General features: G+C 49.1%; 2 protein-coding genes across 2 annotated transcripts in view; both read left to right on the top strand.

Annotated features, from left to right (window-relative positions):
* Positions 1-22,527, top strand: part of SYCP1 (synaptonemal complex protein 1) — a 5,090,281-nt gene that overhangs the window by 2,526,516 nt on the left and 2,541,238 nt on the right. The window lies entirely within an intron of this gene.
* LOC147712573 (uncharacterized) overlaps positions 1-22,527 on the top strand; it is a 52,064-nt gene that overhangs the window by 2,627 nt on the left and 26,910 nt on the right. The gene's annotated exons all lie outside the window — the stretch shown is intronic.

The following is a 22,527-nucleotide window of genomic DNA, read 5'->3' as shown; positions in this document are numbered from 1 at the left end:
CCATTTCTCGTATTTAGGGGTGACACTAGATTCAAAATTTACTTGGAAAGCCCAAAAGGAAAAAAGTAAACTTATCTTTACTCAGAATGTTAAACCAATTCTCAGGGAGCAAAGCCTGAGCACCTGTAAAGCAGTGTCCCCAGTGATGGAACTATTCAAATTCAAGGTCCAATCATCAGTCCTGTATGGTGCAGAAATATGGGGTTCCGGGTCCAAGGAGACTTTCAGTGTCTTAGACAACAACTTCATGCGAAGTTTGGTAAGGGTCCCGAGAGGCACCCCACTAGTACCCTTGGAACTTGACCTAAACTTTAAAAGAACTGATCACCAAGTCCTGATTCGCCCATTAATGCTGCGGATTAGATTATGGCATGTCCCTGAACTCCAAGATTATAGAGATGGGCTAAAAGAAATCATGGCTCTTGACAGCCAGACTGCTACCCCATGGCTGAGGCACCTTAAGGCTTGGTTCAGTAATATAGGATTGAAGCACTTCTGGGAGAACCCTGAGCAACTACCCGCCAACCCCAAACTAATTTTAAAACGAGCTTTTTGGTCCTACATAGTAAATAGGACTGTAAGCAATATAACTAGTGGGACCCTAGTCTCTAAGTTCTTAAACTTTAAGGACGAACCTGTTTACGAGATCTTTATGGATGAAATAGAGCCCCCACTTGCCAAAACTTTATTTTTAAAATTCAGATACGGAAACCTTTTAATTAAAACAACCTTGGCTCGTTGGGCTAGGAATCGTGATCCATCGTCCCTAGTAATGGACGAAAATTGTCCTATGTGTGAACATAACCAGATTGAAAATGAGCAGCATATCCTCTTTTTCTGCCCTTTTTACGTTCAGGCCAGAAAGAGATGGATTAAACCAATATGCCTACTGCTAGGCCTGAGGTCATGCTCACAGGCTCTGAGAATCCTAACTACAAATTCATCGCAACAGATAACATTCAGTGTCAGTAGATTTTTACTTTCAATTTTCTATCAAAGGAAAAAAATGGGGCATCAATTGTAACTGAACTGATTCGCTTGGAATTAAGGTGATGGTCCATCCTATGTTTTGTGAATGTATTGTTTCCGCCCCAATTATCTTCCAACATGAATTGTATTCTTTTATTTAATGTTTTTATATGCAGTGAAATGTTTTTATTCAATGAATTGCAATGTAATGTATGCACTGTTCTTTTATGGCATTTAAGCCGAACTAAAGAATTTGAATTGAATTAAGTAATTGTCAAAATCAGCTGTTGCATCAGCACCTTATTGACTCAGATCTGACCTCTCCCCAAGAATTGGGAAAGAAGGCAGACAGATGGGTCAGGACAAGGGTCAAGCAGCAGAACCAGAACCAGGGTGGTGGCCAGAAGAAAGCAGACCAGGAGGGTAATGAGAATAAGCAAAATGACCAGAAGTCTTCAACAGGGCCCCAACAATCTAAGGAGGGTGGGTCCCAGAATTCCCAAAAGAAGAAGAACAATGGTCAGAAGAAACCATGGTGCCAATACTGTAAAAGTAATACTCACTGGTTTAGTGAGTGCACCAAGAAAGGCCCAGCTCCTACCACTACTGCCCCTAAGGCACCTGCAACCCCTAGTTCAGTTAGTAGTGATAGTGTTCCCCCTAAGGCTATAGTGGGGTTGACATTGGTATCTGAGGCAGGCTCTGACCTAGTCAGAGTACCTACCCAGGCTGTTCTTGTTTGTACTGGGGACATGGATTTGACCCCTACAATAAGTCCCAGTACTCTGGGCAAGTACAGGCAGACGCCTTTAATCAATGGAAAATTGGCTCAGGCCTACAGGGACACTTGTGCCAGTGTCACTATGGTGACACCAAACTTTGTGGACCCTGATCAGGTAATACTAGGTTCAGACTACCTAGTGACCAATGCTAGCAATGTCACTACCACCCATAGTATGGCACTTGTTAATTTCTCCTGGGGAGGGGTAAATGGCCTCAAAAGGGTTGTTGTTAGTTCAGACCTCCCAGTGGACTGTCTTTTGGGCAATGATTTGGAATCCTCCCTATGGTCAGATGTGGAGTATAGGACTCATGTGGAAATGTTAGGGTTGTCAGCAAATGTCCTTGCTGTGACTAGGTCAAAGGCCAAAAAATGCCCAGCTGAACTTGTGCTAGATCCTGGAACAATGGACCAGACACTAACCAAGAAGAAGAACAGTAGGGTTAAGGCAATGCCTTCCCCCTTACCTCAAGGTGAGGATCAGCTCTCACAGGAGACTGACCTACAGACCCCAGAAGGAACTGTCCTAGAGGGGGAGCTTGAACCTGAACAGGTTGAGTTCCTTGGGACAGGGGGACCTTCCAGGGCAGACTTGAGGCAGGCTCAATTAGACTGTTCATCTCTTGAAACCCTCAGACAGCAGGCTGCTGCTGAGGCTGCAGGGAATGCCACGGGTGCCCATAAAGTGTATTGGGATGATGGACTCCTTTACTCTGAGGCAAGAGACCCCAAGCCTGGTGCTACCAGGAGGCTGGTCATCCCCTTGTCTCTGAGAGGTTTCCTTCTCACCTTGGCCCATGAAATTCCCCTTGCAGGTCACTTAGGCCAGAACAAGACTTGGGACAGGCCTGCCCCACACTTTCACTGGCCTCATATGTCTGAAGACACTAAAGAGTTTTGTCGCTCATGTGTCACCTGTCAAGCCAGTGGCAAATCAGGTGGCACAACAAAGGCCCCCCTTATACCACTACCTGTGGTGGGGGTACCCTTTGAAAGAGTGGGGATTGACATTGTTGGACCAATGGACCCCCCAACAGCATCTGGGCACAGATTTATACTGGTGGTAGTGGATCATGCCACCAGGTATCCAGAAGCTATTCCCCTTAGGACCACTACAGCTCCTGTTGTGGCCAGGGCCCTACTTGGAGTTTTCTCCAGATTGAGGTTTCCTAAGGAGGTTGTCTCTGACAGGGGTGCAAACTTCATGTCAGGATACTTGACTGCTATGTGGAAGGAGTGTGGTGTCAACTACAAGTTCACCACCCCCTATCATCCACAATGCAATAGGCTTGTTGAAAGGTTCAACAAGACCCTCAAAGGGATGATAAAAGGGTTACCTGAAAAGCTTAGGCAAAGATGGGACATCCTTTTACCCTGCCTTCTGTTTGCTTACAGAGAGGTCCCACAGAAGGGGGTTGGCTACAGCCCTTTTGAACTTCTCTTTGGGCATCCTGTAAGAGGACCCCTGTGTCTTGTGAAGGAAGGATGGGAGTTACCTCTCAAAAAGCCTAAACAGGACATAGTGGACTATGTACTTGGTCTCCGCTCCAGGATGGCAGAGTACATGGAGAAGGCATCTAAAAACCTTGAGGCCAGCCAAGAGCTCCAAAACGCTTGGCATGACCAAAAGGCTGTCCTGACTGTGTATCACCCAGGACAGAAGGTGTGGGTGTTGGAGCCAGTGGCCCCAGCAGCTCTCCAAGACAAGTGGTCTGGACCCCATACCATTATTGAGCAAAAGGGAGAGGTTACCTACCTGGTGGACCTTGGAACTCCCAGGAGCCCTCACAGAGTACTTCATGTGAACAGGCTCAAGGCATTTGTCAATAGGGAAGACATGGGCTTGCTCATGGCTACAGATGAGGGACAGGAGGAAGAGAGTGACCCTCTCCCAGACCTGCTCGCTCAGAACCCTGATGATGGGTCAGTAGATGGTGTAGTCTTTTCTGACAGCCTCTCTGAACATCAACAAGAGGATTGTAAACAGGTTCTTCAATCCTTTAGACAAATGTTCTCTCTGACACCCAATCAGACAACCTGGTGCACCCATGAGGTGGACACTGGTGACAGTCTGCCTATAAAGAGTAAAATCTACATGCAACCTGACCACGTCAGGGACTGTATCAAACAAGAAGTACAGACAATGTTGAAATTGGGAGTCATTGAACCCTCAGAGAGCCCTTGGGCTAGTCCTGTAGTTCTAGTGCCTAAACCTCACACCCAGGATGGTAAGAGAGAGATGAGGTGTTGTGTAGACTACAGGGGTCTCAATGCTGTCACTAAGACAGATGCCCATCCAATACCAAGAGCAGATGAACTCATTGACAGATTGGCTTCTGCCAAGTTCTTGAGCACATTTGACCTGACAGCTGGTTATTGGCAAATCAGGTTAGCTGAGGATGCCAAGGCCAAGACAGCATTTTCTACCCCAGGAGGTCATTACTAGTTTGTGGTGATGCCCTTTGGTTTGAAGAATGCACCTGCCCCTTTTCAAAGGTTGGTGAACCAAGTTCTCTCTGGGCTGGATGACTTCTGTGCAGCATATCTAGATGATATTGCTGTCTTTAGCTCCACCTGGGAGGATCACCTGATCCACCTGAGGAAAGTTTTAGAGGCCCTGCAAAAGGCAGGCCTCACAATCAAGGCTACCAAGTGCCAGATAGGGCAGAGTCAAGTTGTATACTTGGGCCACCTTGTAGGTGGAGGCCAAGTTCAACCTTTGGAGAGCAAGATACAGGCCATAAAGCACTGGGCTCCTCCAACCACCCAGACACAGGTCAGAGCTTACTTGGGCCTGTCTGGTTACTATAGGAAATTTGTCAGAAATTATGGAACCATTGTGACTCCACTTAATGACCTGACAAGTAAGAAAATGCCAAAGAAAGTTCAGTGGACAGTTAGCTGTCAGAAGGCATTTGATGACCTAAAGCAGGCCATGTGCACTTCACCTATTCTCAAGAGTCCAGACTACTCCAAGCCATTCATTGTCCAAACAGATGCTTCTGAGTTGGGTGTGGGAGCTGTTCTTTCTCAACTGAATATTGATGGTCATGACCAGCCCATTGCTTTTATAAGTAGAAGGCTGACCCCTAGAGAGAAACGTGGTCAGCTATAGAGAGGGAGGGCTTTGCTGTGGTTTGGGCCCTGAAGAAGTTGAGGCCATACTTGTTTGGCACTCACTTCAAGATTCAGACCGACCATAAGCCCCTCTTATGGCTAAATCAAATGAAGGGTGAAACCCCAAACATCTTAGGTGGTCCATTTCCCTACAGGGGATGGACTTTACAGTGGAGCACCGCCCAGGGACTGACCATGGTAATGCAGATGGTAAAGAAGACTCACCTGGTCAAGGTTAGTATAATGTCCCTAAGTTTGGGGGGGGGGGGGTATGTAGGACAGTGGGGTCTGCAATCCTATGGTGACCCCTGATTTTTGCTTTTTGCTTCACTGGTTTACGACTTTCCCTGGCTGTGGGCCTGCTAATCAGACCCACAGCCTAGCTGTTCTCTCCCTAAATTGACACACATGTACCTAGGTGCATTTACCAATTGGTACTGGGCCACCTTATCACTCCCTGTACAGCATACCTTAGGTATCCAGGGCATAGGTGTACCCAGGGCCTACCAGGGGCTGCAGCATGTATTATGCCACCCCTGGCTGGCCACCCAAATCTGACACAACTGGCTGCACGACAGCTGGGGCAAGGTGGTGTAATCACCCTTTGCTTTAGATATAGTATTCCTATATCTAACCCTAAAATGGACACATATATTCCTATCAGTCACTCCTATGGCAGGCCTTATCAATCCTGAAGGCAGAGTGCTTGGAATTATGTGAGATGGTGCTCTGGCATGAGCTGAGCCCGTTTGCAGCTTGCGGAACCAAGTCCTAATAGCTGTTCCATGATAACGCGTACCATATACTATTAAGTGCATTATAATCCTCGCGGTTATTTGCTAACTTTGGTATCGCCTTATCAAAACATGTCAAGTAAGGTGTCACACGAATTGGAATACTAACCCCTCGCCAATTCTGGCGACGGGGTTAGCATTCCACCCTTCTAGAGGGACACGACATGTATGTAACTGTGAACCCCGGTTAAAGTTAACTCGAGCCTCAGCATCACAAAATGGATGCTGCCACCACAGACACAAGTCTGACCTCCTGCTGCTGGGAGTCCTTCCAGCGCGGAGGGCTCGGACAAAGGGTTTCCTGTCAGGGGCGGTGCTAGCACCATCCCAGACAGGGTTTTGTGTATCCCAGGTAGGCAGGGCTGAGAGGAAGGTGACTGCAAGTGGCACCCCGGTGCTCACTGTGCATATGCCGGCTCAAACCAGTTCCAGGGGCACCCCAGCCCCTGACCTGGGGAGAGACAGGACAAAGGATAGGGGTGTAACCACCCCCCTCCTGGTCCCACCCATGGGCAGGACCTAGTCGCGTGCCAGCCCCTTTTCTTAGGATAAAGGTAGGAGATTAGATAATCTTGAATCTTGAACTACTTTCCACGAAAGGAACTCTTGACATTCTCTGAAGACTCTCCCTTGTGGCTAAGGAGTAGCCACCCTCCACCCGCAGGCACCACCTAAGCATTTGCGGGTTGCTGCAACCTTGTGGCGTTTCCAAAGATGAAAAATCATTCTACTTCTCCATGTCCATGTGATGGATTAACCAAACAAAGTACCCTGCATTTTATGTTAATTTGCCCCCTGTATAAATCCCTACGTATTGTTTATTTTGAAACCGTTGTTTAAAAAATATTTAGTGTCTTCTACATCAAATGCCATGAACCTTTTATTCTCACTTGCTAGTTCGGATCTATGTTTTTTTACCGCAACCTTTATCTTGAAATCTGTTGCTGCAAGAAAAAGTATGGTTTTGTAGTCACTATTACTTTCTCTATTTATTGGCTGGTAGTTGTGTGTTTTGACATCAAGTAATGATATGATATGTACCTTCCCTGTGCAACACTATATGATTGTTTTAACCTGTGTACTTTTATGATGTTTTTTAAACAATCGAATAAAGTTTATAAATGAAATGAATGAAAGGAACTCTTGACATTCTCTGAAGACTCTCCCTTGTGGCTAAGGAGTAGCCACCCTGCACCCGCAGGCACCACCTAAGCATTTGCGGGTTGCTGCACGTCCATCCTCCGGATCAAGACTGACCAGCTCGACGAGACCCGGATTCCCTGGCATCTCTGACCTCTACCTGCATCATCAGCCCAGCTGAGATTCGTGGGTGCGACGAGACCTGAGGGACCGGCCATCTTCAAAACCTGCATGACGCTTAACCAGCACGGCCGCCGAGGGATCCTCGAGTGAGTGCACTGGAGTTTGAGAAGCCCCAACCCAGAGCAGCTCCAGCACCGAAGTCCAGCCCCCCAGCATCCACGAGATCTGCGTGGGGCCCTTCTGCTCTTTTGCGGCTTGCCACGTTGTCCGGTCTCTTGCCCGTTGGCTAGTGACCCTCCTGACGATGTACCACGACGTTTTCACCGCTGGTCTGGTTGCTCCAGACTGGCCCTTGCTCCCTCCCAAAAGAGGAGCACCCCGGACCCTCCTGGTCCACTCCAGATGCCATTTTGACTCCACCGCGTGGGCTTGTCTTTGCCAAGGTTTGTTGCTCCAATCTTGGATCCAGCATCGCCGACAGCAGACACCCTCGTGGGACAGCTCACACCTCCAGCCTGGTCGCCAACAACGCCTCCTGACCCGTGTGGCTGCAGAGTCCAGCGTCGCCCACTCACCTGATCGCGGTGACCTCATCCGGTGCCATCCTGGTGCCCACACAATCACTGGCTAGTGATCAAGAACTGAGTCCCCTCTGCTTTCAGGTCGTCTCCATCACCGATCCAGCCTTGGATCACACCGAACATCTTCACTGGTCGCCTGCCAGCAACATCTTTTTTCAGGCTCCATAGACTACAATGAGGATTCCCGACGTCTTTTGAACCCTATGCAGCCGCAGCCCCTGGGCTAGGTAACCCGAGCATTTTGGTGCTCCAACGCAGGCTCACTATCCAAGTGTCCAGATCCTTTTTCGTTTTTAGTCTACCTAGTCGGATTCGCACAGAAACAGTAACTTTAGAATTGCTAGCATCCATAGACTTTGTCCCGCATCCCGCGTAAGAGTTCACACTCTGCACCCGATCTCCCTAGGCCTCCTGCTCCTAACCTTAGGGTTCAGTAAGGTAGCCCTAGGGGTCCTGAAGCCTCTGGATCGTGTTACTCACCTGCTAGCATTTCGCATTCCACTTTTAGAGTATATGGTTTTTCGTGCCCCTCGGGCATTTGTGTAAATTGTGCAACTTGTAGTATTTTCGTAAGAGTTTTGTATTGTGCTTAGCTCCCTGACTCATAAAGAGTTCAGGGTAGACTTGTTATTAATAAATATCCTTTATTTTTATAACAACTTGTGTGGTGTCCTTTCACTTGGTGTTCAAGGGGTGTATGTGATGGTAAAACAGCTGGCTTAACACGCCCTCGAGAGTTTAGCCTAAAGACTGCTTTTGTCCACGCTACTAGGATAGCTGTTCTATAAGGTTGACTTACAACCAATCATCAATAAGGGTCGTTTGGAATGATACACAGTGATCACTAGAATAGTGAGCACTATATATCAGGCCAACTTCTCACAGCCCCCAGTCTCCAGTGACTAACATTGGGCCCAGTGACTCTGCACCAATCCGCCCCAGTGCAGCTGATGGTGCAATACTTACCTTGATCTGATCCTTGCCCAGTGTTGGTCTAAAGCCCTAAAGACTGGATGTGGAAATCTGAAAGAAACAGGTTAGTATTAGATTCCTCACCTTATAATATCCCCAGGCGTCAGACTGGATCCTGAAATTTTTGCGTAGCAATACCCCTGCGCGTCGTTCGGCGTCCTCTCTGGCTCCGCGTCTGTTGTCGGCGTCGTCTGCGCCGGAATGACGTCGCCGGAGTACTTAGACGTCGCCCATGCGCGCTGACGTCAGTTCTTCTTTTTTCCGCACCAGCTAGCGCAGATCCTGAGAAGCTCTACCCCTTAGTCACTTTTTGACTAAAACTTTTTTGATCATTTTTGATCCTCTTCTAGTCGTTCTCGACTCTTCAGGTGCCAGTAGGGATGCTCGGGTTCAAACCCTGCTCGAACTGTAGTCGACTGATGTCGAATACCGACCCCCATCGCCAGTGTCTGCAGTGCCTAGGCCTCGACCACGATGACCGATCCTGTTCCGACTGTCGAGCCCTGACGTCGAAGGCTAGGCGGGAGCGGTCCCACAAGTGGCTCGAGCTCAGGCAGTCGGCCCGCACCATTCGAGGTCCCGACCCACGGGAGGTCGAGGGACCAGTCGCTGGGTCGGAGCCCTCGCAGCTCCGGAAGTCGGCATCGGTCTTCTGGTTCCTCCTCAGGTAAGAGGCTTGAGAGGTCGGAGCGGCGTCATCGCTCCTCCGACCGCCCCCGACGCTCGCCCGACGCGGCAGGGGTTTTGGGTGGCACCACCACGCTGCTCCGCCGAAGTCGCAAGCGTTGCATCCTGCCCCATACCTACGGGTCCCTGAGCACGATGCGACGCGGGAGGAGAGCCGTACCTCATGGCCACGGCGCCGCAGGCCCCGACCGGATCCGGGTCGACGCCGGTCGACCTTACGACCTCGCTGGCGCCGTCCCCGAGGGTGTCACCACCGGCGCCGACTTCGGTCGACGCCGGCCCCAGTCCTTCTATTGCTCCTGTTCAGCCGTCAACACGCCCCGTTGGGAGCCGTATGAGACGGCAATAGGTACATTCCACTTTAATGAACGGGCCCGATTGTTGATCCTGGCTACCAGGAATTGGGTGACGACGAGGACTGGGAGGGATCTGAGGACCCTCTGACACGGGAGTGTCAGGACCAAGCGGACTGGACAGTGGAGCTTGGGGAAGCCAGTGGCCTGGACCTCTCTCAGACACTAGTTTTGTCTTCCCTTCTACCGTGGCTATGGAGGAGGGGGCAGCCTACAGCGTAGTGTTGATGCGGGCGGCTAAGGCCTTGACCCTTACGCTCCCCTCAGCGGCCGTGAGGACTAATCTCCTCACCGAGGTCCTCAAACCGCAGTCAAGCTCGGTCGAGCCTCTGCTGTCGTTCAATGAGGCCTTATGTGACGTTCTGCTGGGCACTTGCTCCAAGCCCGCCTCAGGACAGCCTGTGGACGGGAATGTGGCCAGACGCTACCGCCGGCTCCGGGTGACCCTAGCTTCCTGTCGACCCACCCCACCCCCGAGAGCCTGGTTATCCAGGCCTCTAAACTCCCAGACCGCGTTCCCGTCGGCTCCTCCCGACAGGGAATCCAAGAGGTTTGAACAGTTTGGCAAGAAGGTGTTCTCGTCCCTTAGTTTGGGACTGCGGTCAGTCAATACCGCATGCCTCTTGGGCCGCTACACCCACACCCTGTGGGACACGGTTGCGGATGTGCTGCCACACTGCCCTGAGGAGGTCAGGGCAAAACTGGAGGGTCGAGATGCGGCACGGTACTCTATCCGGTGCGGACTGAATACCACCGATACACTTGGCAGAGCGATGGCTACCACCGCCATGTGGTACTGCAACAAACAGGTCGGTGTGGTGTCCTGGATCCCCTGTCAAGAGGCTCTGCGCCTCTGGCAGTGGCTGGAACATCAGGGCGTGACCCTGGTGGTTCACCACCTGGCAGTTTCTCTGAACGCCAGGGCGGACAAACTCAGCCGGCGGTGCTCAATGGATCACGAATTCGGTCTGAACTCGGACGGGGCGCAAGGCATCTTTCTGCAATGGGGAGAGCCTTGGTTAGATCTATTCGCCACCGAAGAGAACGCGCAATGTCATCAGTTCTACGTGTTGGAATTTCCAAGGCGGCACTTGCTCGGCGACGCATTTCGTCACGAGTGGAGTTGCGGTCTGTTATACGCCTTTCCGCCTATACCACTTCTGCCCACAGTGCTGAAGAAAATCAAGCGCAACTGGGCCCAAGTCATCCTTGTGGCTTCGGACTGGGCTTGAAGGTACTGGTATCCCGAGCCACTCAATATGTCAGTCGGTCCCCCGATCCGTCTGCCTCTTCAGGAGGACCTTCTGTCGCAGCAGCAGGGGACGGTCCTCCACCCGAACCTGTCCAGTCTCCACCTCCATGCTTGGAGATTAAGCGGCGACAGTTGAGGCCATTTGACTTGCCTCCTGAAGTCTGTAATGTTATTCTGGCAGCCAGGCGTCCCTCCACAAAGTCGAAATACGCCTGCCGGTTGAACAGGTTTGTGGCATGGTGCACAGCAAAGGCTGTGGATCCTCTTTCTGCCCCTCTTTCTGAGGTTCTTCTCTTCCTTCCTTCTCTTGCCCAGCAGGGCTCTGCTCTGGGCACTATTAAGGGCTACCTTTCTGCCCTTTCGGCCTTTTTTAGGCTGCCTGATCAACCTTCTTTGTTCAAGTCCCCTATAGTAACTCGTTTTCTGAAGGGCATCACACACATGTTTCCACCTGTTCCCTTTGTGATGCCTCAGTGGGACTTGAACCTGGTTCTTACCTTCCTGATGTGCGCTCCCTTTGAGCCACTTCATTCTTGTCCTCTCCATCTTCTCACTTTGAAGACAGCCTTCCTGGTTGCCATCACCTCTGCCAGGAGAGTGAGTGAGCTCCAGGCTCTAACTTGCAAACCTCCTTTCCTGTCTGTACATCCGGACAAAGTGGTGTTGCGTACAAGACCCTCTTTCCTGCCCAAGGTAGTCTCTGCTTTTCACATCGGGCAGTCCATCACCTTGCCCTCCTTCTTTCCGCCTCCGCATCCTTCAAAGGATGAAGAGCGGCTCCATCGTCTGGACCCAAAACGTGCGCTTTCATTCTATATGGATCGCACACGCCAGTTCCGGGTGGATGACTAACTCTTCTTTGGTTACGTGGGTGCGAAGAAGGGACGGGCGGTGCATAAGCGGACCATCTCTCGGTGGGTCGTCTTATGCATCAAGGCGTGCTACTCCTTGGCTACAATGAAGCCTCCAGTTGGGCTGAGGGCCCATTCCACTCGGGCCACGGCGGCTACTACTACCCTGGGTCGGGGAATCCCCCTGCAGGACATTTGCCAGGCAGCTACGTGGGCCTCGCTGCACACCTTTGCGAGGCACTACTGCCTGGATGGTCAAGTCCGGAGGGATGGCTTCTTTGGCCGTTCCGTCCTCCAGGACTTTCTGGTGTAAGTATTGGTTCGCAGACCCACCTCCGGGTTGGTATTGCTTGGGTATCTATTCTAAGGTAAGGAATCTAATACTAACTTGTTTCTTTCAGATGAACAAGTTACTTACCTTCGGTAAGGATATATCTGTAAGAAACAGTAGTTAGTATTAGATTCCTTACCGCGCCACCCATCCTCCCCGTTCTGTGAACTGATACCTAGGGTTAAGGTCATTCCCTTTCAGGGCCCTAGTTTCTTGGCACCAGTGTTGGTTCTAGCATGGCTCTGCGTATCTGGCGCGGAAAAGCTGTGTCTAAGAACTGACGTCAGCGCGCATGGGCGGCGTCTAAGTACTCCGACGATGTCATTCCGGCGCAGATGCCGCCAACGACGGACGTGGAGCCAGAGACGACGCCTAACGACGCGCAGGGTTATTGCTACGCAAAAATTTCCGGATCCAGTCTGACGCCTGGGGATATTCTAAGGTAAGGAATCTAATACTAACTACTGTTTCTTACAGATATATCGTTACCGAAGGTAAGTAACTTGTTCGTCGGGTACTTACCTGTAAATGTACATGACTGTTTTCCTGCCATAGGATTGCATTGTATTTCTGCCTTGTATACTAAATGCCTTTGCTAAGTCGGCTACTGTTTGATTGACATTACCAAAATATTTTCAATACTTTTGTAAAGTACTTCTTTGTATTTAAAACATAATACCTACTGTATTTGAAAGGTATTTATTTTCTTAAAAACTGTTACTTACCTAAAACTGAGTTCCTCTTGGTTTCAAAAATAAAATAAGAAAGTGATAACTTTTTCATCGAAACCGTTGGCCTTGGATTCAGTCTTTGAGTGTGTGTAATTATTTCTTCCCTGAGTGTGTAGAACACATGCTTAATACAGCCCTCTGATAAGCCTGACTGCTCAACCACACTACCACCAAAGAGAGTAAGGTATTATCTACTTTAGCCTCTGTAAAGCCTCTGGGGATCCACTGGACTCTGTGCACACTATACCTTCATTTGGTATAGTATATACAGAGCCAGCTTCCTACAGCTATGACCACCAAATGTGCTTTGATATTGGGGATATCATCGACTTAATTCCTGAGGATAGTCAAAAGGAAGCACACCAAACCCTCACCAATATTGTCATCACTGGAAAATTTCACCCCTCTTACAGAAGAGCTCTTTCTTAGACTGGCCCAGAATGTATCATCTGGGTCCCCTTTAGACCCCCTTCCGCACAGGATCTGGAAAGAATATGGGCCAGAGTTGTTCCCCTGGATGCATCAGATCTGTCGCCAATCTCTTGAAGAAGGCATAGTGCCGGAAGCATGGAAACAGGCAGTGGTTACCCCCCTGCTTAAGAAGCCTTCGCTTGACCCTACTATCCCGGCGCATTTTAGACCCAGCTCCCTCCTGCCCTACCCGATAAAAATTTTGGAGAAGGTGGTCAGTAGATCCTTGTCAGGTTATCTGGAAGATAACTGCCTTCTAGATAAAGACCAGTTCGGCTTCCGCCCAGGCCACGGAACAGAAACTGCATTGGCAACCATGCTGGACACCCTTCGAATGCGCGCCGACAATGGCAACTCCTCAGTCTTGGTGCTGTTGGACATGTCGGCCGCATTCGATACGGTCATTGCAAAAACAACAAGTGATGGACCGAATGTGGATCAATGTCACACATTCCTCCCATGGGGCACAGGGTCAGAGCTGATTTGCATATCGCCATTGTCTAACCCAGGGTTGTGTGGAGTGCAAAAAAACGATGGATTTGGGCCCAGATCTTTTGACTGGGTTGAATGTGTGACATTGATCCACATTCGGTCCATCACCTGTTTTATTTGCAATTGCCGCCATAAGTGCGCTGGGGATGCTCAGACGTGGGTCCCAGGCACTCCACACCACTGGAGTTAAGCTAGCCGGGCTGATGAGAGGTGTTACCTCGAAACCGGTCCGGTCCTCGGATGCTTGATTCCGTTCTGGGAAAGACATGGCTTTTGTAGTTCGGACTGGACTGTTCCCATGGGGCACAGGGTCAGAGCTGATTTGCATATCGCCATTGTCTAACCCAGGGTTGTGTGGAGTGCAAAAAAACGATGGATTTGGGCCCAGATCTTTTGACTGGGTTGAATGTGTGACATTGATCCACATTCGGTCCATCACCTGTTTTATTTGCAATTGCCGCCATAAGTGCGCTGGGGATGCTCAGACGTGGGTCCCAGGCACTCCACACCACTGGAGTTAAGCTAGCCGGGCTGATGAGAGGTGTTACCTCGAAACCGGTCCGGTCCTCGGATGCTTGATTCCGTTCTGGGAAAGACATGGCTTTTGTAGTTCGGACTGGACTGTTCCCATGGGGCACAGGGTCAGAGCTGATTTGCATATCGCCATTGTCTAACCCAGGGTTGTGTGGAGTGCAAAAAAACGATGGATTTGGGCCCAGATCTTTTGACTGGGTTGAATGTGTGACATTGATCCACATTCGGTCCATCACCTGTTTTATTTGCAATTGCCGCCATAAGTGCGCTGGGGATGCTCAGACGTGGGTCCCAGGCACTCCACACCACTGGAGTTAAGCTAGCCGGGCTGATGAGAGGTGTTACCTCGAAACCGGTCCGGTCCTCGGATGCTTGATTCCGTTCTGGGAAAGACATGGCTTTTGTAGTTCGGACTGGACTGTTCCCATGGGGCACAGGGTCAGAGCTGATTTGCATATCGCCATTGTCTAACCCAGGGTTGTGTGGAGTGCAAAAAAACGATCGATTTGGGCCCAGATCTTTTGACTGGGTTGAATGTGTGACATTGATCCACATTCGGTCCATCACCTGTTTTATTTGCAATTGCCGCCATAAGTGCGCTGGGGATGCTCAGACGTGGGTCCCAGGCACTCCACACCACTGGAGTTAAGCTAGCCGGGCTGATGAGAGGTGTTACCTCGAAACCGGTCCGGTCCTCGGATGCTTGATTCCGTTCTGGGAAAGACATGGCTTTTGTAGTTCGGACTGGACTGTTCCCATGGGGCACAGGGTCAGAGCTGATTTGCATATCGCCATTGTCTAACCCAGGGTTGTGTGGAGTGCAAAAAAACGATGGATTTGGGCCCAGATCTTTTGACTGGGTTGAATGTGTGACATTGATCCACATTCGGTCCATCACCTGTTTTATTTGCAATTGCCGCCATAAGTGCGCTGGGGATGCTCAGACGTGGGTCCCAGGCACTCCACACCACTGGAGTTAAGCTAGCCGGGCTGATGAGAGGTGTTACCTCGAAACCGGTCCGGTCCTCGGATGCTTGATTCTGTTCTGGTAAAAGACATGGCTTTTGTAGTTCGGACTGGACTGTTCCCATGGGGCACAGGGTCAGAGCTGATTTGCATATCGCCATTGTCTAACCCAGGGTTGTGTGGAGTGCAAAAAAACGATGGATTTGGGCCCAGATCTTTTGACTGGGTTGAATGTGTGACATTGATCCACATTCGGTCCATCACCTGTTTTATTTGCAATTGCCGCCATAAGTGCGCTGGGGATGCTCAGACGTGGGTCCCAGGCACTCCACACCACTGGAGTTAAGCTAGCCGGGCTGATGAGAGGTGTTACCTCGAAACCGGTCCGGTCCTCGGATGCTTGATTCCGTTCTGGGAAAGACATGGCTTTTGTAGTTCGGACTGGACTGTTCCCATGGGGCACAGGGTCAGAGCTGATTTGCATATCGCCATTGTCTAACCCAGGGTTGTGTGGAGTGCAAAAAAACGATGGATTTGGGCCCAGATCTTTTGACTGGGTTGAATGTGTGACATTGATCCACATTCGGTCCATCACCTGTTTTATTTGCAATTGCCGCCATAAGTGCGCTGGGGATGCTCAGACGTGGGTCCCAGGCACTCCACACCACTGGAGTTAAGCTAGCCGGGCTGATGAGAGGTGTTACCTCGAAACCGGTCCGGTCCTCGGATGCTTGATTCCGTTCTGGGAAAGACATGGCTTTTGTAGTTCGGACTGGACTGTTCCCATGGGGCACAGGGTCAGAGCTGATTTGCATATCGCCATTGTCTAACCCAGGGTTGTGTGGAGTGCAAAAAAACGATGGATTTGGGCCCAGATCTTTTGACTGGGTTGAATGTGTGACATTGATCCACATTCGGTCCATCACCTGTTTTATTTGCAATTGCCGCCATAAGTGCGCTGGGGATGCTCAGACGTGGGTCCCAGGCACTCCACACCACTGGAGTTAAGCTAGCCGGGCTGATGAGAGGTGTTACCTCGAAACCGGTCCGGTCCTCGGATGCTTGATTCCGTTCTGGGAAAGACATGGCTTTTGTAGTTCGGACTGGACTGTTCCCATGGGGCACAGGGTCAGAGCTGATTTGCATATCGCCATTGTCTAACCCAGGGTTGTGTGGAGTGCAAAAAAACGATGGATTTGGGCCCAGATCTTTTGACTGGGTTGAATGTGTGACATTGATCCACATTCGGTCCATCACCTGTTTTATTTGCATTCGATACGGTCAGCCATGCAGTTCTGCTAAACAGGCTGGAAAAACTGGGCGTGAAGGGCAAAGCCCTGAGGTGGATACAATCCTACATGACAGGTAGACAACAGGTGGTAACCCTAGCACCTTTTTCATCGCCCAAGTCCCTGGTCAGTCATGGAGTACCTCAGGGCTCCTCGATCAGCCCTATTCTTTTTAATCTTTATCTGCAGCCCCTGATCCCCATGATCAAATCCTTCGGTATAGATCTGATAAACTACGCCGATGACACACAATTGGTGTTCTCTCTAGAAGGAAGACAGGCAGTGACCATGGAGACCTTCCAGAACTGCATGAACAAGGTGTCCAGGTGGTTGACAATAAACTCCCTTCAATTTAATGAGGGGAAGACAGAGGTTGTCTACTGTTCGTCAGCCAAGCTGAGTCAACAACCCTCCCATGAGATCAGGCTCGCGCCGGGAGCAGAACCTTGCATCCCAGTTAAGACCGTGCGCAATCTAGGGGTACTGTTTGATGCGGATTTCCAAATGACCTCTCAGACCAATAAAACCATCAGTGTCTGTTATGGATTGTTGAAGGCACTCAGACAGATTCTGCCCCTCCTGCCTGACGAATCTAGACCACTAGTAGTTAGGAGTGTGATTCTGGCCAGACTGGACTATTGTAACTCGTTATATCTAGGGGCCCCCCTATATATCCTACAGGGGCTCCAGAGGGTCCAGTCTATAGCGGCCAAGCTGGCACTTAAAAGACCTCGCAGTTCTTCCACTACGTCGGCGCTAAGAGATCTACACTGGTTGCCAATCGGGAGTAGAGTTGCCTTCAAGTCCCTATGTATCGTGTACAGAGCCCTGCACAACACAGGACCTATCCCTCTACAGGAAAGGCTCTCCTGGTATAGTCCGTCCAGGTCCCTGCGCTCTGCTAGCCAGAGTTTGGCAGCAATTACCAGGATCAGGAGATCGAGGATGGGAGGCAGAGCGTTTTGTACCTCTGCCTCTAGGCTGTGGAATGAGCTTCCCCAGAACATCAGACAAATTGACACCCTACTGGGTTTCAGAAAGAGCCTGAAAACCTGGCTGTTCGCCAAAGTATAACCCCCCTGACTCTATCTAATAGCTTTGGCGGCTGGTCTATATGTCATGACAGCTAGTGTATTGTATACCATCTGATTACCATCTGACTACTTCCTGTTTGGGCGCCAGGATACCCGTAGGGTGACAGTTGCGCATTACAAATAATAAATACAATACAATACAATACAATACAATACAGACGATTTTGTTGGAGGGTGAACGGACATTATCGGAAATCATAGACTGCACCATGTACGTTGCACCCACAGGCTTTCGTCAGCTAGCTGGCGCAGCCGTGTTAAGATGCCAAGGGTGGCTAAAGACAACCTCATTTTGACTGAAGGTCCAGTTGAAGATTCTAGATATGGCCATCGATGGTGACACACTATTTGGCAAGCAATAGACCACGCTCTCCTTGCCATTAAGATGGACACTGATACTGGGAAGTCCTTAGGCACACGTCAATACCGCAAGTTTCTCTTCAGAGGAGCGTGTGGCTGTGGGTTCTCATCATACAAGAGCGGATACCAGTGCTCACAGCAGTACTAGCCATACCAGCCACAATACAGAACAGGATACTGTAGGAGAGTAGGGTCTGCTTTCCTTTGGTCACCCCACTTTTTGCTTTTTGCTTTACTGGTTTTCGACTTAATGTGGCTGCGGGCATGCAAATCAGACCCACAGCCCAGCTGTGCTCTCTCTAAATTCATACCATGTACTTTAGGTACATTACCAATTGGACATTGGATCACCTTATGAGCCCCCTGTACAGTGTACTATAGGTACCCAGGGCATAGGTGCATCCAAGGCCTACCAGGGGCTGCAGCATGTATTATCCCACCCCTGGCTGGCCATTCACATTGACACGAGTGGCTGATCACTCAGCTGGTGCAAGGTCGTGTAATCACCCCTTGCTTAGGTATAGTATCCCTATACCTACCATTACATATAGACACATATATACCTATAAGTCACTCCTATGGCAGGCCTTAACAATCCTGGAGGCAGAGTGCTTGGTTTTATGTGAGATGAGGCTCTATCAGGAGCTGAGCCTGTCTGCAGCTTTCGGAACCATGTCCTTATAGCTGTTCTATGATATAGCCATACCATATACTCTTAAGTGCATTATCATCCTGGTTTGGCTTTATCAAAACATGTTGTGTAAGGTCTCATACGCTTTGGAATACTACCCCATTTCCAGTTCTGGCAACGGGGGTAGCATTCCACCCTTCTAGAGGGAGAAGACATGTTGTTCCTAGTAAACCCGGTTTAAGTTAACCAGAGCCTCAGCATCACAAAATGGATGCTGCTGCCAGAGACACAAGTCTGACCTCTTGCTGCTGGGAGTCCTTCCAGCGAGGGAGGCTTGGACAATAGGTTTCCTGTCTTGGGAGGTGCAAGCATATGAAATAACAACCTAGGCAAATTCCTTTTTTGCTTGTCAAAATTAGTAATAGAGAGGAAGAAAAAACCAATGACATATAAAAAAATCTCAGTTTATTATTAATTCAATAATTAACATATTATTTAAAAAGATGTCTGACTCAGAGACCAAAAGTCAATACATCAGAGATAAACGCATATAATACATTTTAACAAACAATATTAAAAAGTATGGAGACAATTTATTTAAAAAGAAACAATTCAGTGGCACAACAATATTATCGACGCGCATTTCGGCAACCAGCGCCTTCTTCAGGAGTAGCCACGTATTACCTGTAATAAATACAAGACGATGCATATAATAGATACTTACTGATATATTTATACAGACATTACAATGATTAAAATACATAAACAATATATCACAACCCTATTTAAAACTTCTAACATTTCATAAAGACATTGGCATTTATAAACCTCTAATTTTTGACAAGCTACCAAGGACCAATCTTATAATTTCATTGCTCATATCTTCAGAGACCATCAAGTATATCCAATACAGAAAAAAATGATTGTATATTAAAAAACTGGGAATTCAAGTTTTTAATAAAGGGGACTAAGGTATGTCGATAATATATTGGAGCAAGGTGTGATCACTATTTATCCTAGAGAAATCTCAAATGATAATTTTGAACAAATTCCTTATTGTAATACTTACTAAATCACGGATTTCAAAACACGCATATTACCTCGATTCCCACCAGTCATATAGTATTTCTGTGAAGATAAATACATTACGTTTTTAGAGCTAATTTTTTATTCTGATAATTTTATCACCTACAGCGTACATATAAGAATAAAATTAGCTGTTCAAAACAAGCAGAAGCGATCCAAGCTTACAATTTTTTTCTTAAAGTCGCAGTTTATATAGCTATCACAATTTACTAAAGATAGATAATGGATCTCAAATTCGATGTTAAGCTCCACCCCAGACAGGCCATAGTGTATTGGGGCAGGGAGGGCTGAATGAAATGAGACCCTGCCTGAGGCACACAAGGTGTCCCATGCATAGTACAGTTGAAACCAGTTGCTGGGGCACTCCAGCCCCAGCTCTGGCGCGAAACTGGACAACGGGAAAGGGGTGTAACCACCCCCTTCCCTGGTCCCGCCGATAGGAGGGACCTAGCAGGTAATCTAGCCCCTCAGATTGGTATATATGTAGGAGCTGAGTCAAGAGACTTTGAATTTATCCTGAACTGAAACTTTAAACGAAACTCTGGACCTTCGACGTTCTACTCGAAGATAGAAGACTGAAGAATCTCCCTTGTGCTCAAGGAGTGACCACCCTGTGAAAGCAGGCACCATCAACGGTTTGCTTTGTTGACGCTCCCGCCGGAGCCCGAGCACAGAGCCTGACAAGACACGGACTTCCAGACTTCCTTCAGCCCGATCCACAGCCACAGTAAAGCTGAGACCCGTGGAAGCGACGAGAGACGTGGGAATGGCCATCTTGGAAAGCCTGTGAATTGCTTCCTGTGCAACTTCTGAGGCACCCTCAAAGTTGTGCATTGGGGGATTGAGAAGCCCCAGCCATGAGCATCATCTACACCGAAGATCACCCCTCCACACTCCACGAGTGCCGCGTGGGGCCCTTCTGCATTTTCCTGCTCGACGCGTCTGTTCGGTCACTTGCCCGTTGACTAGTGGCCTCTGTGGAGACGCACCTTTGAATCTACACCACTGGCCTGGTTGCTCCAGGCTGGCCCCTGCTGCTTCCCTGAAAAGGAAAAGCTCATCAGACCTTGCTAGTCTGATCAAGAAGCCATCTTCGATTCCTAAGTGGGTTGCCTTTGCCAAGGCTTGTTGACTCCAATCCGGAAGCCGACACCGCCGACAGCGAGATCCTTCGTGGGACAGTTAGTGCCCAGCTCCTGGTCGTCGTCGACACCTCCTGGTCCACGTGGCTGCAGAGACAAGCTTCACGACATCACCTGATTGTTTCGCGACATCGCCTGGTTCCTTCTTGGTTCCTTCCTGGTCACTGGCTAGTGACCCAGACTCTGTCCTCTCTGCTTTCAGGTAGTCTTCATCCTCGATCCGCCCTTGGATCCACCCGGACACTTCTCTCCTGGTCGCCTGCAGCATCTTTCTTCAAGGCTCCATAGGATTCAGTGACGAAACCGGACACACTTTGACACATATGCACCCGCTTCCTGTGGGTGAGGTAACGTGAGTACTCCGGTGCTCCTGTGGGTATTGACTATCCTACTGTCCTAGTTTTCAGTAGCTTTCTCCTAGTCCATCCGTAAGTGTCCTAAAAGAACTAGTTTCCATTTCGTTCGTTCTCATTATAACTCTATGGTAACTCACGTGTGTGTAAAGACACTGCACACGACTCCCGTGGGTCTCCTGCTTCCTATCCTTGGGTAGTACAGCATAGCCCCAGCGATTCCCTAGGCCCTAGGCCTATCCTTTGTTCGTGACGTGGTTCTTATACCACTATTTTAGTATATGGTTTGACGTGCCCCTAGGGCTCTACTGTATATTGTGCAACTTATTGTATATTAATTGAGTATCTTGTTATGTGCTTGTGCCTCTGACCTCATAAAGAGTTCAGAGGGGTTGTGTTAGTAATAAATACATATATATTTTATATATAACCTGTGTGGTGTCCTTTTATTTGGTATTAAAGGGGTGACATATGGTAAAACAGCTGGCTTCACATGCCCTCTTGAGTTTAGCCTAAGACTGCTTTGTCCATGCTACCACTAGGATAGCTGGTCTATAAGGTTGACTTTACAACCATCACCATAAGGGTTGTTTGGACTGATACAGGGTGCCCACTACTCTGGAAAGAGTTGGTCATCCACCCGGAACTCTTTGGTCCAATCAAGGTAGAATGATAATGCTTTTTTGTGTCCAGACAGTGTAGATGTTCCTCTTCCTGGAAGGAAGCACTTAGAAGGTGGGCAGCATTACCAACTGTCCCGAATGGAAGGGTATTACCACCTTAGATGCCCTAGTCCTGAGTACTACCTTATCCGGAAAGGTCATCAGATAAGGAGGCTTTGAACATATCACCTGTAGTTCACTGAGTCTCCTGTCAGAGGTTATTGCCACCAAAAAAGCTGTCTTGATGGTAAGCAACCGCTTAAATGCAGCGGCTCACATCAAGGAGGTGAACACCAAATTAAGGTCCCACTGTGGCATGATGAAAGGTGAAGGGGGAAACAAATGGGTTAGCCCCTTCAAAAATCTCTGCACTATAGGAGGTTTGAACAAGGATGGCTGATCAGGCAGCCGAGGAAAAGGTCGAAAAGTAGACCTTCAAAGTGCCCAGAGCAGAGCCCTGCTGGGCCAAAGAAAGTATGAAGAGAATGACTGCAGATAAAGGAGCAGATAAATGGTCAATAGACCGGTTTGTACAATATTTACAAAACTTTTTCTATCAGCAGGCGTCTACTGATTTTGTAGAGAGATGCCTGGCTTGCTAAGATAATCTCACAGACTTCAGGAGGTAGGTCAAAGGCTGTTAAATGTCACCGCTCAATCTCCACGCAAGGAGGTGGAGAGTGGACAGGTTCGGGTAGAGGACCCTTCCCTGCTGCTGCGACAGAAGATCGTCACGAAGGGGCAGCCTGACCAGAGGATCAAAGC

Source organism: Lissotriton vulgaris, chromosome 5 (genome assembly GCF_964263255.1).
Source record: "Lissotriton vulgaris chromosome 5, aLisVul1.2, whole genome shotgun sequence".
Classification (NCBI taxonomy): Eukaryota; Metazoa; Chordata; class Amphibia; order Caudata; family Salamandridae; genus Lissotriton; species Lissotriton vulgaris.
Note: the sequence above shows the minus strand (reverse complement) of the source record. Positions and strands in the feature narration are given on the sequence as shown.